Source organism: Schistocerca gregaria, chromosome 3 (assembly GCF_023897955.1).
Source record: "Schistocerca gregaria isolate iqSchGreg1 chromosome 3, iqSchGreg1.2, whole genome shotgun sequence".
In the NCBI taxonomy this organism is placed as follows: domain Eukaryota; kingdom Metazoa; phylum Arthropoda; class Insecta; order Orthoptera; family Acrididae; genus Schistocerca; species Schistocerca gregaria.
The window spans coordinates 568,135,349-568,152,004 of NC_064922.1; the positions used below are offsets into that span (position 1 = coordinate 568,135,349).

Sequence of the window (16,656 nt, forward strand, 5' to 3'; positions counted from 1 at the left end):
ACTGCAACTTTTTGTAACTGGTGGTTTTACAGGTAACTAGTTTGAATAATAGTTAACAAACCGAATGCAAAAAAAATATAGAGTAGTTCAGGAAAGCTGGGAGATAAAAAGTCTTACTGCCTGGGGAGAAATAATAAAACGAGACCCATAATGTTCAGTTTTGAATCGACTCGCTGTTTAGCAGAGAGAACTGGTAATTCTGCAGGCGTTATTAGTGTTACAATATGTCACGTTAGAGACAAATCAACAGAATAATTTGTTAATGATGTTCTCAAAAGAATTATTATGTGGTTCTCTGAAAATAGATTCGCATGAAACTTTGTGAAAACGCACTACATTCAGTTCTATACAATAAACAGAGTCATTCCAACAAATGATGCAGAGTGTTTTGAGGTGTGGGGTTGATCTGTTATTCTGTTATTCTGCGCAACAGATTAATCTGAGATGTAACCTTTACCCTGTGGCTCCTGCAAGATGCAACTTCCACCCAACACTACGAAGAAGTCAGACAGACGCTCCTAACGTTGTAAAGAGAAATGCCTGAAAAATGTTCAGGAATAAATATCTTCTGGAGTCATCCACTGTAAGGAAGTGACACAAAAATTCTGAAAATTTCCTATGTTACTAGTGGGATACTTGGGTACTGGAGTAGTGCTAGTTAGTGTAAGAAAAACATCAAAATAACGAAAGTTATTATTTATGTTGCAATAATTTTGAGAAATCACATTGGCAATTTTAGTTATGAATTGAACAAGTTATATCCTGGTTCTTTCCGGAATGTGAAGTTACCTCTCAAGGATTGGATTCGCTAATGAAATATACATACAAAGTTTAAGATGGTTGTTGACTTATCAGAATGGCTGAGAGGCACACCTACTCAACTTAAATAATTATCCTTTCGAATGTTGTTAGGTACGATCGAGGCTGTCGCGTGTGAAATGCAGTGAAGTGTACTGTTGTGGATAAAATTTGGGGCTCACAATAGCTGTAGCGCACAATACCGTAAGCTGCGATGACTGCTGTCTGCGCCGCTCGCTGCTGACAAATAAGATAACTCTCGTACACCGGTCAGATAACCAGTCCACCGCGATGCCACTCAAAATTCGCTCGCAGGCGCTAACTATAACACCAAGTGTGTCGGCCAACACAGTGAACAAAGCTTAATCGCAAGGGCTCAATACAGAGTAGCACTTCGATTCACTCTCAATAGAGGTGCTCTCCCTGTGAAGTACTGAGAAGAGACTTGTTCCTCGCTCTAAGAGCGACAACGGAACGGCGCATCTCCATGCCAGACGTGAAGGGGTACATCTTTCGGTCTCTTCCATAATTCCTTCAGCTCAAGGAGTCAGAAAAATCGTCTGCCAGTCAGAACTGCTCATCTAAAACGGGAGAATGACGTTTCGTTTAAGGCGACCAATCCGGATACCTATAGCATTGGCGTTTGGCGTTTGCTGTGTCCCTGTGAAAATCTCTGAAACTGTGTGCTATGTGTAAAGAAATGTGTAGGTTGGCCGCTCTCACACAATGTATAGCGGAATTTGCTTTTAAGCTCAACACGGGGCCGTTCCCACCTTTCACTCGGGCCCAATCTGTCCGCTACATGAGCGGTTACCGGCCGACATACGCTGGGACGTCTTCTGAAGGGACCGGCGTCCCATTGTGCTGTTCCTCTCCCGAACTAAAAGCTTCTGTGACTGTCGTGTCTGGAATGTATGTGTGTACGCCAGCCTCGAGTATTTCAACCACGGTGCGCTTACTTGTTAACTGCATATCGTTTGCATGAATTCATAAACATTGACTTCAGCTTATCGAGTTTGGGTTCGAATGAAACGTCTTGATGTGCGCGAGTAAGACCAATACATGCTGTCCAGCCGTGGTCGTATTTAAGGAGTCCGGCATTTTAACTGCACCGTCACATTACACATATTCGCTAATGAAATTCGACATAAATAATCCATCAGTTTTGGGAAAATAATGATATCAGGACATCTAACACAAGTTGAAGAAATGACCTTCATTACATACTATTAAAGCTGTCAAGGGCTCAGAAAGGAGTTCAATATCCATCAACAAAATCTTTTGATCATTTGCTCTATACCATAATTTGCCTGAAAGGTAATAGAGCAAGTTTCCAGTTTAACCTAGGATCATTACCCCTGGAGAGCCTCTTGCGTCCCAAGGCCGAATTTCTATTACAAAATAGTAACCTGAGAAGAATTCTAAAAATACGCCATTTTTAAGTGTAGTAACATGACTACTATTAAAATTAAAGTTGCCATTAATGCTGACACTGAACATATAGTATGCATTCCTGTAAATTGACTCGTTCCACTTCAATTCGACAAGAGAATTATTCAAATGACCTATGGAACATGTAACTAACTAACTCACCAAAAAGCAAACTTAATCGACACATTGGTCGGCTGGAACACTGCGGCCAGGTCTTCTTTGGCAACAAGCATGTTATCCGGTAGAAAAGTTACGCAATATGTACCAGAAAGATGGAAACGTTTCGCTGACAGTGTAGACAACATGAGTAAAACTGCTGTAGTAAGAGGTTCTCTCTGCTGAAAAGCTGTCGCGCGCTTGCATATGGCAACGAATGTTACACAGCAAAGCCTGTTGAATGTTCTTGCACTGGTGTCGAACGAAACCGGACGGAGCTGTGTGAAACTGGTGGCATATAACAAGGCAATAGAAACACTGTGAACGCTGAAGCTGAACGCATTCAAGACGCACATAAGGTATAGGAGCTAATACTGCAGGAAATTACGAAACAGAGATGTGAACCCTATAGCTCAGGACAATTTAAATTAGCAGAGAAAAGAAAAGTCTGAGAAATCAAAGCAAAAGTGTGAAAAACGGTAACAACAGAGGAATGGAGGCATAGGAGGGAAAAATAGTCTATTCTAGAACCAACATCCGGTTGCCCTAAGCAGAATGTTTGACAGCTTACAAAAATTTCCAATTCTGTTATACAATAATTTGGATTCACGACTGTTAACTCAACAATTCTGCAGCGCAAAATTTTGATGGACAGGTTAAACTATTAGGACATACATCAAATATTTTCTGAATATACCGAGAAATTCAAAGATTCGTTCTGATCAGAAATGTGATAGGTGCACTCTCTGAGAATTTTTGCACGAAATTTACTATTCCTTATTAGAAACACAGACGAGATTACCTTGGCAGTCGGATAGAGCATGGTAGCTACATTGGATCTGGAACGAGAAAGGCACATCCATACGATTTCTGAATACCTAGCGTTCCTAAGTGAAGAGATAATTATAGTAGCGCAGGTTGGCACCACTGAATAAGAACCATCTTTATCAAGAACAGAGATATACTGAAAGAACGCTCGTTAGATGAAGTGCGAGGGAGCCTGAGGGAGAATGTCCCTCTAACATACTCGAAAACGCTAACTAATCGAATAGAAGGGACGGAAGGCGACACACAAATACATAAAGTCGAGGGATTATGAGTTTCCCGGGACAAAAGTTTCATATAATAATAACGGTTAACATGTCATACACACATAATGCGCCAAGTGAATTGTAGGAAGAGACTGAGAAAAGAAATAATGATGTTTTAACTACTAATCTTCAGTTCTCGTTGGTAAATAGAGAGAATAATTGTGGGTTACTGTTAGATATTAACAGTGAGAAAACTACAAGGCATGTGTTTGGATACATTAACATTCTCCCATTGGCAAAGACAGAAATACTGAATGCGCTGGGATAGCAAATTGTAACCGTTCCTGCATATCTGGGATTTGGTAACCAGTTACGTAATATTGGTTTATTAGTGTGAGAAAGGTTAGTGATACTAAACAGAGATGTGAACGCTATAGTTCAGGACAATTGAAATTAGCAGAGAAAGAAAAGTCTGAGAAATCAAAGCAAAAGTCTTTGATTTAAGGGAACTAAAATTCAGACGTTGAGAGGGGAATAATAAAAGTAAGGGACACTGAAACGACAATTATCTCAGGAGTAAGGTACAGGAGCTGCTACAAAGCTGCAAGAATGATTGATATCTGTAGTTAACAACAAATTAGAGACATAACTAGGGAAGACATCAGTGTGAATTATGGTACTGAATAAGGGGGCGAAGGTAAACGGAATATTCATTCAGTGTTGAGTCATTTTGCACGTTTTTGTGCAGATGAGTAAATACCCTGCAGTAAAGAATACTGGAAATGGAGGTATTGGTGAAGAAAAACCATGAGTGGCTGGCAAGATCTGAACTATACTCCTCCCAACACAGCAGTGGACGGTGCTGGCCCAGATTCGCAGACGAAGATATGAGGAGACGTGGGCAGCCTGTCACGCAGTGGGTGGGTAACACAGCCCCTTCCACCACAGGATAAGACATGCCAATGACAATTAACCACAGACGGCGTGCCAGGCAAATACAGTTCGAGAGGATAGCAACCAAATCGGCTTGCCAGCCTGCTGACAGTATTTATGAATACTAGAGGAGGCTATAAAATGCTTTAGAAAATGAAATTGACTAACATGGAGCTAACACACACATGTGGAGTACTGAAGTGTGGAACACTATATGTGTAAATAGAATAAACAGCGAATCTTTCATGATTAGTGGAACAGGTAAGAAACTACACCCACAACTGTAATTGTCTCATATGCAGCTGAACCATGAATATAGAGTGTTGGAAAGAGGTACAACATGTGTAAATAAATAAAAAGTCGAAGTAACATTGTGTACAGATCTAATATTGGGTTACCGTTTGCCTATTCTGTGCCTCCAATGATTATGGTTTGTGGCCCATTTCCTCCACCTACATATATAAATTTGATAAACATCAAACCACTGCATGTGCTAGTAAATTATTACTAAAGCATGATAGGCGAAACAATATGACAGAAAAGAACTGCTTGCTGAATGTTGAGTCTTAAGCAACTTAAAAAATACGTAATGGGAGACAGATTTATAGTATTCACTGAACATTAGGCCTTAAGTTCCCCAAAATGATGCAGACTGTACCATAATAAGTTAACCCGTGGTGGGGGGGGGGGCATGTTTCTCCACCAATGTGATTATGAATCAAAAACATAGTAGCTGGTTCTGAAAACATAGTAGCTGGTACACTCACACGGTCACCATTAGGAGTAGGTCACAGCTTAATCGAAACTGAAAATGTGCAGTTTCATTTATATGGATGGCGAAGGAGATGAAAAACTATTAAAGCTGTATGTAATCAGAAGAAATAAAGACAATGACAACAGTTAGAAGATGAGGGAGGAAAAAGTAGCATGTAGATTCTTTGTTGGAAGTTATGATGGCCAGAGGAATTTATTGTGACACTCATAAAACTATATACATGAAAGTTAAAGTCATTTTGGTGCACAAAAATGGTTGCTAAAGGTACAGGAAATGTTTATCTGTATAGCACAGAGAAGCCATTAGGGAAGAAAATTTCACACTGTGAGAAATACCAGAGATTACATGTAGATAAGAAAACCTGTTAGGGTGAAATTCAAAATCTGATAACAGAAACGTCCATAAGCCATGTTGCTATTTCTCTCTATAATCTTGGTTATGGTAGACATATATTGTATACATTTGTTAAACTTTATTGAATTAAGAAAGCTGTATGCCAAACAATTGCATCTCAGCTTGATAATAAATACCTTACATAAGTATTGTACCCCAGCGCTACTTGTCAGACAATGGATCACAGTTTATTTCAAAACCATGGGAATTATTTTGGGATATGGAACAAAAGCATTCTATTTTCGGTATACAATTCACAAAGAAACTCAGAAGTTAAGGTACATGAGGGAGATATGGAGACTATGTTAAATCCATTACAGAGAGAAACAACCATCTTGCATTGGAAAAATTACACAGTTTGAAGATCTAATCGATAAGCCAACAAGATTCCTCTATAGGTTTCTCAGCATGTTAAATAAAATTTGATGAAAAAAACATCAAATATTTTAAAAGAGTTTATTCAATCTCCATCATTAAGACAATCATTGCTCGGAAAAGGCAAACAATAGTCGAAGGCCTTTTGAAAACACGAGGACAGAAAGAAAAGATATGATAGTTCACAACGATGAAACTAGAAGATATAGTGATAGGGAAAACCTGCAATGGGTCAGAATTGATTACTTTAGAACTATAGAACTTTTTTTAATATCTATGTAGGAACTTTTGAATTATTAGGAAAACTGCACACAATTGAATATAGTTTTGCCTATTCAAGGTCTAGCAAGTAACCTGATTCAAGGAACATAACAGTATTCAAAAGTCTTACACACACCCCATGATATTTAATAACCGGAGATTTTCAAAGCAAAACTTGTCATAAGCATGTGACCTCACGAGAGATATTCCCTCCCTGAATCCCACTTCCTGGGAAACATAAGAAACAGCTAAGCGATGCTGTTCTTCATTACCTTCATTGTACAAAGATAATTTTCTGATTTTCTTAATCAAATGTAATCATTTATGTAATGTTATAAATACCTTGAATTACAGTGTGAAAATGAAAGTCCAAGTGAATCTTACATCTGGTCATACGAAGAAGTGTGAAACTTCAGTATAATAATAACAATTGTTGATTCTCTATTAATATACTTCATCTTTCTAGTTGATGTCTTCATGTGTAAACTGGTCTGTTTTATGCAATCTTAATTGATTTCACAATAATTCAATTTTTAGATAGGATACATTCTCCTCTATATCTGACCATTGTGACACTTTTGAACAGTCTGAGGTTTGAGTCCTTCCTCGAGCATGGGGGTATGGTTTACCTTAGCCTAAGTAAGTTTAAATTAGATTAAGTAGAGGGTAAGCCTAGGGACCGATGACCTCTGCAGTTTGGTTCCATAGGAACTTACCACCAATTTCCAAGATAATTTCCACTTTTGAATGATAGGTTTCAGAATAATGCTCATTTCTGATATTATATGTATGTAAGTATGTATGCACATTTCATTTGTGTTCATTTAGAACAAATAAGTCTTCTTCCATAATGAGAGTTTTCCTTTATATTCTTCTTGAAGCATATTATTTGATACATACGGAAGTCAAATTTATCACTATAATCTTTAAATTACCGTTTTAGTAGACAGGAAAAATCTAAGTGCATGTGTATTGACAACATATTGATCCTAGCACGGAACGAGTTTGTATATTTGTTTGAAAGATTTGTATGAGACTCCTTGTACAAAAAGAAGAGTAATTTAAGGTGATACAGGTAATATAGTACAAAGGTACTGAGTTGGATCCTATTTTGTTTAAAGTAAGCTACAATTGAATATCGAGTACATTGAAGGTGTAATCTCTGTATCTTCCCTAATATTAACTTTTGCCTTTGTGCTTAACACTGCAGTTATCGCGTGGATTACATACGTAATCCACTAGTGGAAATTCAGAATACTCTGAAGGTTAAGTAGCGACCATGCTTCTATCCCCTGTGCACTTGAAAGAGGAATATTGGGGGCCCCCTCAGTTTTTCTAAGCTCCAGCCACGTGTGGTTATGTCACTGGAGTTCGTCAAAGTCGGCGATCTACTGTTGTAATTTGTACGACTTATTAAGCAACTATTTTTGAAACGTAGTTGTTACTTACAAAACTCTTTCCACTTTGTTAGTTGGAATATGTTTGAATACGCTCGTTATGTCAACTGATTATTGTTTTACAATGTCTAAACATTTGAAGTAATCGTGCAATTTCTTTTAATTTTTGCAAAATTACCGATCAGAGACAAGAATGTAAAAACTCTAGTGCGGCCGAAGGTGACTGAGGATGAGGAAGATGTTTCCGACTCAAGTTCTAACGATGGAGATGATGCCAGCAGTCTATGAGCAAAAAGGACAGGACCCATGTGAGGAAAATGAAAGTAATCCTGAAATTTCATGTGATGAACCATCCCAGACGTGCAGGTAGGTCGATTTTTAGATGGGTGTAAATGTCACAATCTGTTGAAAGACTCCACCTCCGAATAAATGAACTGGAATCAAAACATTATTCAGCGAAACGCCAAAGAAACTGGTTAGGCATGCGTATTCAAATACCGATATATTTGAACGCGCAGAATACGGCGCTGTGATCAGCAATGCCTATATAAGGCGACTAGTTTCTGGCGCAGTTTTTAGAGCGGGTACTGCTGCCAAAATGGGAGGTTATCAAGTGAGTTTGAATGTGGTCTTATAGTCAGCGCACGAGCGATGGGACACGGCATCTCAGAGGTAGCGATGAAGTGGGGCTCTTCCCGTACGACAGTTTCATTTGCGTGTAGTGAATATTAAAGAAAACAAATCACCTACACCGCTGCAGCCGGAAAGAGATCCTGCAAGAACGGGACCAATGACGACTGAAGAGAATCGTCCAATTTGACATGAGTTAAACTCTCCCACAAATTGCTGCAGATTTCAATTCTGGGACATCAACAAGTGTCAGCGTGCGAACCGTTCAACGAAACTTCATTGATATAGGCTTTCGGAGCCGAAGGCTCACTCGTGTACCTTTGATGACTTCACGACTCAAAGCTTTAGGCCTCGGCTCGCCCCATCAACACCGACATTGGTCTGTTGATATCGGGAAATGTGCTGCCTGGATGGACGAGTCTCGTTTCAAATTGTATGGAGCAGTTGGACGTCTAGGAATATGGAGACAACCTCATGAATCCATGGACCCTGCATGTCAGCAATGGACTGTTGAAGCAGGCGGAGGCTATGTAATGAGTTGGAGCGTGTATAGTAGGAGTGATATGGGACCCTGTTAAGTATAGATTCGACACGTACATAAGCACGTACTTAAGCATCTGTATGATCACCTGCATCCATTCATGTTCATTGTGCATTCCGATGGACTTTGTCAAATCCAGCAGGACAATGCGGCACCCCATACGTCCAGAATTGCTACAGAGTTGCTCTAGAAACATTCTTCTGAGTTTGAAACTTCCGCTGGCCACCAAACTCCCGAGACATGAGCATTATTGAGCGTATCTGGGACGCCTTGCAACATTCGGTTTAGAAATGATCTCCACTCCCTCGTATTCTAAGGGAGTTGTGGACAGCCCGGCAAGGTTGATGGTGTCAGTTCGCTCCAGTACTACTACAGACATTAGTCGAGTCCATGACATGCCGTGTTGCGTCACTTCCCCGCGGTCGAGGCGAGGGGGCGGGGGGGGGGGGGGGGGAGGCTACAAGATGTAGGTGTACCAGTTCTTTTGACTTTTCAGTGTATATGTGCCTCCTAAAGGAACTGCAAAAACAGAAAACTACTACCGAAGCTTGCCTGACTCTTATTTAGACGGTAATGTCATTGATGATAGGCGTTGTAAGTAATACTGGTATGTGATTAGTAGATTGAGTTTTGAAACCCAGAATTATTTTTACTGCACAAGTTTGTGATTTGTGGGTATGGTGTGAGTGAGATTTGGGTTGAAGATGGTTGCAAAAGTAAAATGAAAAATGTTAGTATATTTCATCAAAATGTTGCAAAAGTAAAATGAAAAATGTTAGTATATTTCATCAAAATGTTGGGGGATTGAACAATAAAATTGATGAGCTTCTGCTTTGTTTAGAAGATATAGAAACTGAGAATGTAATAGATGTACTATGCCTGTCTGAGCATCACATTGTCACTGATATGCAAAAGGTTAGCATCAATGGGTACAAATTAGCTGCACATGTAAGTAGAGATAATATGATGAGAGGAGGAGTTGCCATATATGTCAAAAGCTTCCACAGTGCAAAAAATTTAGAAACTAAAAAATTTTGTGTAGAGCAACATATGGAAGCATGTGCCACTGAACTTAAACTAAAGGATGGCACTTTCATAATTGTAACAGTGTATAGGTCCCCCTCAGGGAATTTCCAGCTATTTCTGGAAAACTTGGATGCTTTGTTGTGCTATCTGTCAGACAGGGGGAAGCAAATTATCATTTGTGGGGATTTCAATGTTGATTCCCTGAAAGAGTGTAATAGGAAGAATGACCTTTTAGTATTACTCAGTTCTTTCAATTTGAGCTCCGTCATTGATTTTCCTACTCGGATAACAAAGAACAGCAGTACATTGATAGATAACTTTTTTATAGACCAAGATAAGTTTAAGGACATAAATGCTTATCCTGTTGAGAATGGTCTTTCAGATCATAGTGCACAGCTTGTTACAGTACATGACATAGCTCCATGCAGTATAATAAATCAGACTTTCAAAGCAGTGCGTTCAATTAACAATATAAATATTGCAAACTTTAGGGAAAGCCTACAGCAGCTAGACTGGGATGAAGTGTATAAGGAACCCGATGCAAACTTGAAATATAACTTATTTCACAATACATTTTTAAGGGTATTTGAAAATTGTTTTCCCAAGAAAATAGTTAAACATAATTCCAAGAAAACATATAAAAAACCTTGGCTAACTAAAGGAATAAGAATATCTTGCAACCGCAAAAGAGAACTGTATCTAACAGCAAGATGGAGTACTGACCCCGAAATTGTTCAATATTATAAAAACTATTGTGCGGTACTAAGAAAAGTTATTAAAAAGTCCAGAAGCATGTGTATCATGTCTGAGATCAGTAACTCTGATAATAAAATTAAAGCAATTTGGAATATTATTGAAAGGGAAACAGGGCAACCAAGAGCACAGGAAGACTTTAGTGCAATAAAATTGAATGACAAGTGCACTAACAAACAATCAGAAATTGAAAATATTTTGAATAATCATTTTTTAAATGTTGTGGAGAAAATAGGATCTAGATCTTCACTAGAAGAGGCAAGGCTATTAATAGAAGAGGCCATACCTGCACAGTTTGAAACAGCTGTAATTCCACCAACCTCTCCCTCTGAAATCAGTAAAATAATAAACTCACTGAAAAGTAAAAGCTCTTACGGAATTGATGGCATTTCCAGCAAAGTACTTAAAGCTTGTTCCCCACAGATAAGTAGAATTCTCAGCCACGTATGTAATAGCTCTTTGGAGCAGGGTGTTTTCCCTGATAGACTGAAATATGCCATTGTAAAACCATTGCATAAAAAGGGGGATATGTCGGATGTCAACAACTACCGCCCAATCTCTCTTCTGACAGCTCTATCAAAAATTTTTGAGAAAGTAATGTATTCAAGAGTAGCCTCCCATATTTGTAAAAATAAAGTACTAACAAAATGTCAGTTTGGTTTTCAGAAAGGCTTTTCAACAGAAAATGCTATATATGCTTTCACTGATCAAATATTAAATGCTCTGAATAACCGGACATCACCCATTGGTATTTTTTGTGATCTCTCAAAGGCCTTTGATTGTGTAAATCATGGAATTCTTTTAGATAAGCTAAATCATTATGGTTTGAGTGGGGCAGTGCACAAATGGTTTAATTCATACTTAACTGGAAGAATGCAGAAAGTTGAAATAAGTGGTTCGTGTAATGTTAAAACAGCTGATTCCTCAAACTGGGGTGCTATCAAGCACGGGGTCCCACAGGGTTCGGTCTTAGGTCCTTTACTGTTCTTGATATACATTAATGACTTACCATTCCACATTGATGAAGATGCAAAGTTAGTTCTTTTTGCTGATGATACAAGTATAGTAATAACATCCAAAAACCAAGAACTAAGTGATGTAATTGTAAATGATGTTTTTCACAAAATTATTAAGTGGTTCTCAGCAAACGGACTCTCTTTAAATTTTGATAAAACACAGTATATACAGTTCCGTACAGTAAATGGCAAAACTCCAGTAATAAATATAGAATTTGAACAGAAGTCTGTAGCTAAGGTAGAATTTTCAAAATTTTTAGGTGTGTCCATTGATGAGAGGTTAAACTGGAAGCAACACATTGATGGTCTGCTGAAACGTCTGAGTTCAGCTACGTATGCTATTAGGGTTATTGCAAATTTTGGTGATAAGAATCTCAGTAAATTAGCTTACTATGCCTACTTTCATTCACTGCTTTCGTATGGCATCATATTCTGGGGTAATTCATCGTTGAGTAGAAAAGTATTCATTGCACAAAAACGTGTAATCAGAATAATTGCTGGAGCCCACCCACGGTCATCCTGCAGACATCTATTTAAGGATCTAGGGATCCTCACAGTAACCTCACAGTATATATATTCCCTTATGAAATTTGTTGATAATAATCCAACCCAATTCAAAAGTAATAGCAGTGTGCATACCTATAACACCAGGAGAAAGGATGATCTTCACTATGCAGGGTTAAATCTGACTTTGGCACAGAAAGGGGTAAATTATGCTGCCACAAAAGTCTTTGGGCACCTACCAAACAGCATCAAAAGCCTGACAGATAGCCAACTAACATTTAAAAATAAATTAAAAGAATTTCTAGATGACAACTCCTTCTACTCATTGGCTGAATTTTTAGATATAAAGTAAGTAAAAAAAAAAAAAAAAACTTAATCATTAGTGTCATGCAATATTTTGTGTAATGTAATTTCTTGTACAGACATCTTTTATTAACCTGACACGTTCCACATCATTATGAAGTGTCGTATTCATGATCTATGGAACAAGTATTAATCTAATCTAATCTAATCTAATCTGATCTCATAACTAAATACACATACAAACATACAAATAGATCATATCAAGAATAATTATTCCAGAGAGATCGGTGCCATACAAGCAGATGCAGCAGAAACAAAAGGATATAGTGGGATTCTGTTGATGAGTGGATGGATATAAACATGCAGCTCGAGCACCAGACAAATATTTGACCCTGTAAATCATAATGGAAGTCAAGCAATTTGTTCTTATCAGATCTTTATCTGATGATTTTAGCGATCGGGAAATTCACGCAAAATTCACCAAGTGGTCTCAGTGCGTGAAATATTTTATTTGTTCCTTGCAAACTTTCAAGAATACATTGTTCTGAGGGCTGAAATGACTTCTGATGAACAGCTTATGGTATTCAGTGGGCACTGTCCATTTAGACGGTACATTCCCAGCAGGCCGGCAAAATATGAGGTGTAGGTATTTGACCATGTGAATGGTCACTACCCATGTACTGTCAACTTGTAAATACAAGAAGGTCTATTACGTTTGAGTAATGAAAGAAGTTATCGGATAGCTAATGAGAGTCGTACTTCCTGGGCGGAAAAGGAACATCTGTATGAGAGTGGACAACTGGTTCTCCTCACTCCATGATGCCAAGCAGCTGTTTGAAAATATTAAGACCAAAGTTGTCACGGAACGGAAGAACAAATGAGAAGTGCCCAGGCAATTTTGTGTGGGAAAAGGAAATCCAATAAATTCTCAAAAATTTGGCTCCCACCCCACTTGCACATTGATTTGTTACGTGTCGAATCCTAACGAAATGGTGATTTTGATGTCAACAATGCACAATGACGCAAAATTTGATACCGATACAGCTTCTCAATAGAAACGAGAAATAATAACGTTCTACGATCGTACGAAGAACGGTGAGGATCTAGTTGGTAAGATGTGCGTGCTGTATGACACATACGGAATTTCAAGAAGATGGCCTCTTAATGTATTTTATGATTCGCTGAAATTTAGCGCACTCAATGCATTTTCATTTATACAACGAACCAAACCTACACTGCAGTTCGACACCGACATATTGTTATTGGCTTGCCTCTGTCTTGAATGAAACTGATGGCTCACCGAAGATTAGGAATGAAAAATATTGCCAGGAAGTCTGTGCTTCAAAATAAAATATTTTGCCATTCCTCTGCTGAAACGTCAGCCATCAACTTCAGGATTGACACAGAAAAGTTCTGTAGGTCGTTGCTACAACTATGAGATCATGAGGTATAACTACATGAAATGTGTAAAATACATCTAATAGATTCATTTGCTTTGATCATTCCAAGTTCGGAAATATGTCATGTTCCAAAAACGGTGATAATATTTATATTTATACGAATGTATATTTTTCAAACTAAATCAAAGGCAATGAGGTCAACTTAGTTAAAATTGTTATTAAAATGTTGTTACTTTTCCAAATATGAGGTAATATGTTTACTTTTTATTGGCAGCTTTCAATAAACATTGCTCTGGGGAACACACAAAACATGCAATAAACATTTTTTCAAAATTCTGTGGCAGCCGTTTTGGTGAGAAAACGGCATACATACACTCCTGGAAATTGAAATAAGAACACCGTGAATTCATTGTCCCAGGAAGGGGAAACTTTATTGACACATTCCTGGGGTCAGATACATCACATGATCACACTGAGAGAACCACAGGCACATAGACACAGGCAACAGAGCATCCACAATGTCGGCACTAGTACATTGTATATCCACCTTTCGCAGCAATGCAGGCTGCTATTCTCCCATGGAGACGATCATAGAAATTCTGGATGTAGTCCTGTGGAACGGCTTGCCATGCCATTTCCACCTGGTGCCTCAGTTGGACCAGCGTTCATGCTGGACGTGCAGACCGCATGAGACGACGCTTCATCCAGTCCCAAACATGCTCAATGGGGGACAGATCCGGAGATCTTGCTGGCCAGGGTAGTTGACTTACACCTTCTAGAGCACGTTGGGTGGCACGGGATACATGCGGACGTGCATTGTCCTGTTGGAACAGCAAGTTCCCTTGCCGGTCTAGGAATGGTAGAACGATGGGTTCGATGACGGTTTGGATGTACCGTGCACTATTCAGTGTCCCCTCGACGATCACCAGAGGTGTACGGCTAGTGTAGGAGATCGCTCCCCACACCATGATGCCGGGTGTTGGCCCTGTGTGCCTCGGTCGTATGCAGTCCTGATTGTAGCGCTCACCTGCACGGCGCCAAACGCGCATACGACCATCATTGGCACCAAGGCAGAAGCGACTCTCATCGCTGAAGACGACACGTCTCCATTCGTCCCTCCATTCACGCCTGTCGCGACACTACTGGAGGCGGGCTGCACGATGTTGGGGCGTGAGCGTAAGACGGCCTAACGGTGTGCGGGACCGTAGCCCAGCTTCATGGAGACGGTTGCGAATGGTCCTCGCCGATACCCCAGGAGCAACAGTGTCCCTAATTTGCTGGGAAGTGGCGGTGCGGTCCCCTATGGCACTGCGTAGGATACTACGGTCTTGGCGTGCATCCGTGCGTCGCTGCGGTCCGGTCCCAGGTCGACGGGCACGTGCACCTTCCGCCGACCACTGGCGACAACATCGATGTACTGTGGAGACCTCACGCTCCACGTGTTGAGCAATTTGGCGGTCGGTACGTCCACCCGGCCTCCCACATGCCCACTATACGCCCTCACTCAAAGTCCGTCAACTGCACATACGGTTCACGTCCACGCTGTCGCGGCTTGCTACCAGTGTTAAAGACTGCGATGGAGCTCCGTATGCCACGGCAAACTGGCTGACACTGACGGCGGCGGTGCACAAATGCTGCGCAGCTAGCGGCATTCGACGGCCAACACCGCGGTTCCTGGTGTGTCCACTGTGCCGTGCGTGTGATCATTGCTTGTACAGCCCTCTCGCAGTGTCCGGAGCCAGTATGGTGGGTCTGACACACCGGTGTCAATGTGTTCTTTTTTCCATATCCAGGAGTGTAGATAATCCATGCGACCACTTACGTTTCTTCTTAGATCGTGACCAGTACAGGGTTAAGTACAGTTCAATTCAGTGCAGTGTAGAGAATCCCCTATCTCCTTTCTTAGAAACTGTTAATTTTCAAGAGGACTATTTGGATTTAGATATGTTTCTCGCATTCCATAGCAGTACATAGTTATAAATAACGCCAGTGTCTGTAATTAATGGAGGCGCTAATATCCCAGGGAAAGAGTTGAGCCCATTATCTGGGAAGGGGCACCACTGACAAAGAATGCTCAGAACCAAACGAAACCATGCTTAGATTAACACTCCATCATAAAAAAAAAACCACAGATATGTGTCATTTCCATGCAGAACGTTGCATTCTACAACAAGTGACATAGTAATAGAGAGAAATAAAGTAATAAGATATCAGTACTATGGTTCTGAGCACTATGCGACTTAACTTCTGAGGTCATCAGTCGCCTAGAACTTATAATTAATTAAACCGAACTAACCTAAGGACATCACACACATCCATGCCCGGGGCAGGATTCTAACCTGCGAACGTAGAGGTCGCTCGGCTCTAGACTATAAGAGGGGAATTACATGTAATTCAGTGACGTCACTGTGTCATCACATTTTTAATCAACAGTGCTAAAAACGTTTTGTTTAATCATAATAGCGAAAAAGCACGTATCCTACACACCTGATATTGTTGTTATTAGTCCTGATAGGGCAGATGTGCGATTTCGATGAAGTGCTCGAAGCAACGAAGCACTTCACAAAGGCCACGTTTACACAATTAAAATCACTTTCACATTCAAGCATTCCAATCCCTAAAAAACTTTAATTGCTTTTAAAAATGATGATACATGTATGTCAACGTCACGACCAGCCTTTCACCAAGAATACTGCAAGTTCATTTTACACTTTGGTGCAAAAAATTGATTGTAAATTACAAGGTGAAGTTTGATGATGAAATAACGATCATGTTTCTGCACTTATAGTTTGACACATGATAGTCTTACATAATCAGCAATCCTTCAGATGTAGTGTTTATATTACTGAAAGAAGTAAATATCAAGGCTTGGGCAATATTTTGTTGTTTTAGGTGGGAATATCTTCAGCATAACAACTTTGTTTCAAAAACTT

The 16,656-nt window shown here is 39.7% G+C and overlaps 1 protein-coding gene across 1 annotated transcript in view; it reads right to left on the bottom strand.

Annotated features, from left to right (window-relative positions):
• Window positions 1-16,656, bottom strand: part of LOC126356216 (juvenile hormone esterase-like) — a 119,375-nt gene that overhangs the window by 23,007 nt on the left and 79,712 nt on the right. The window lies entirely within an intron of this gene.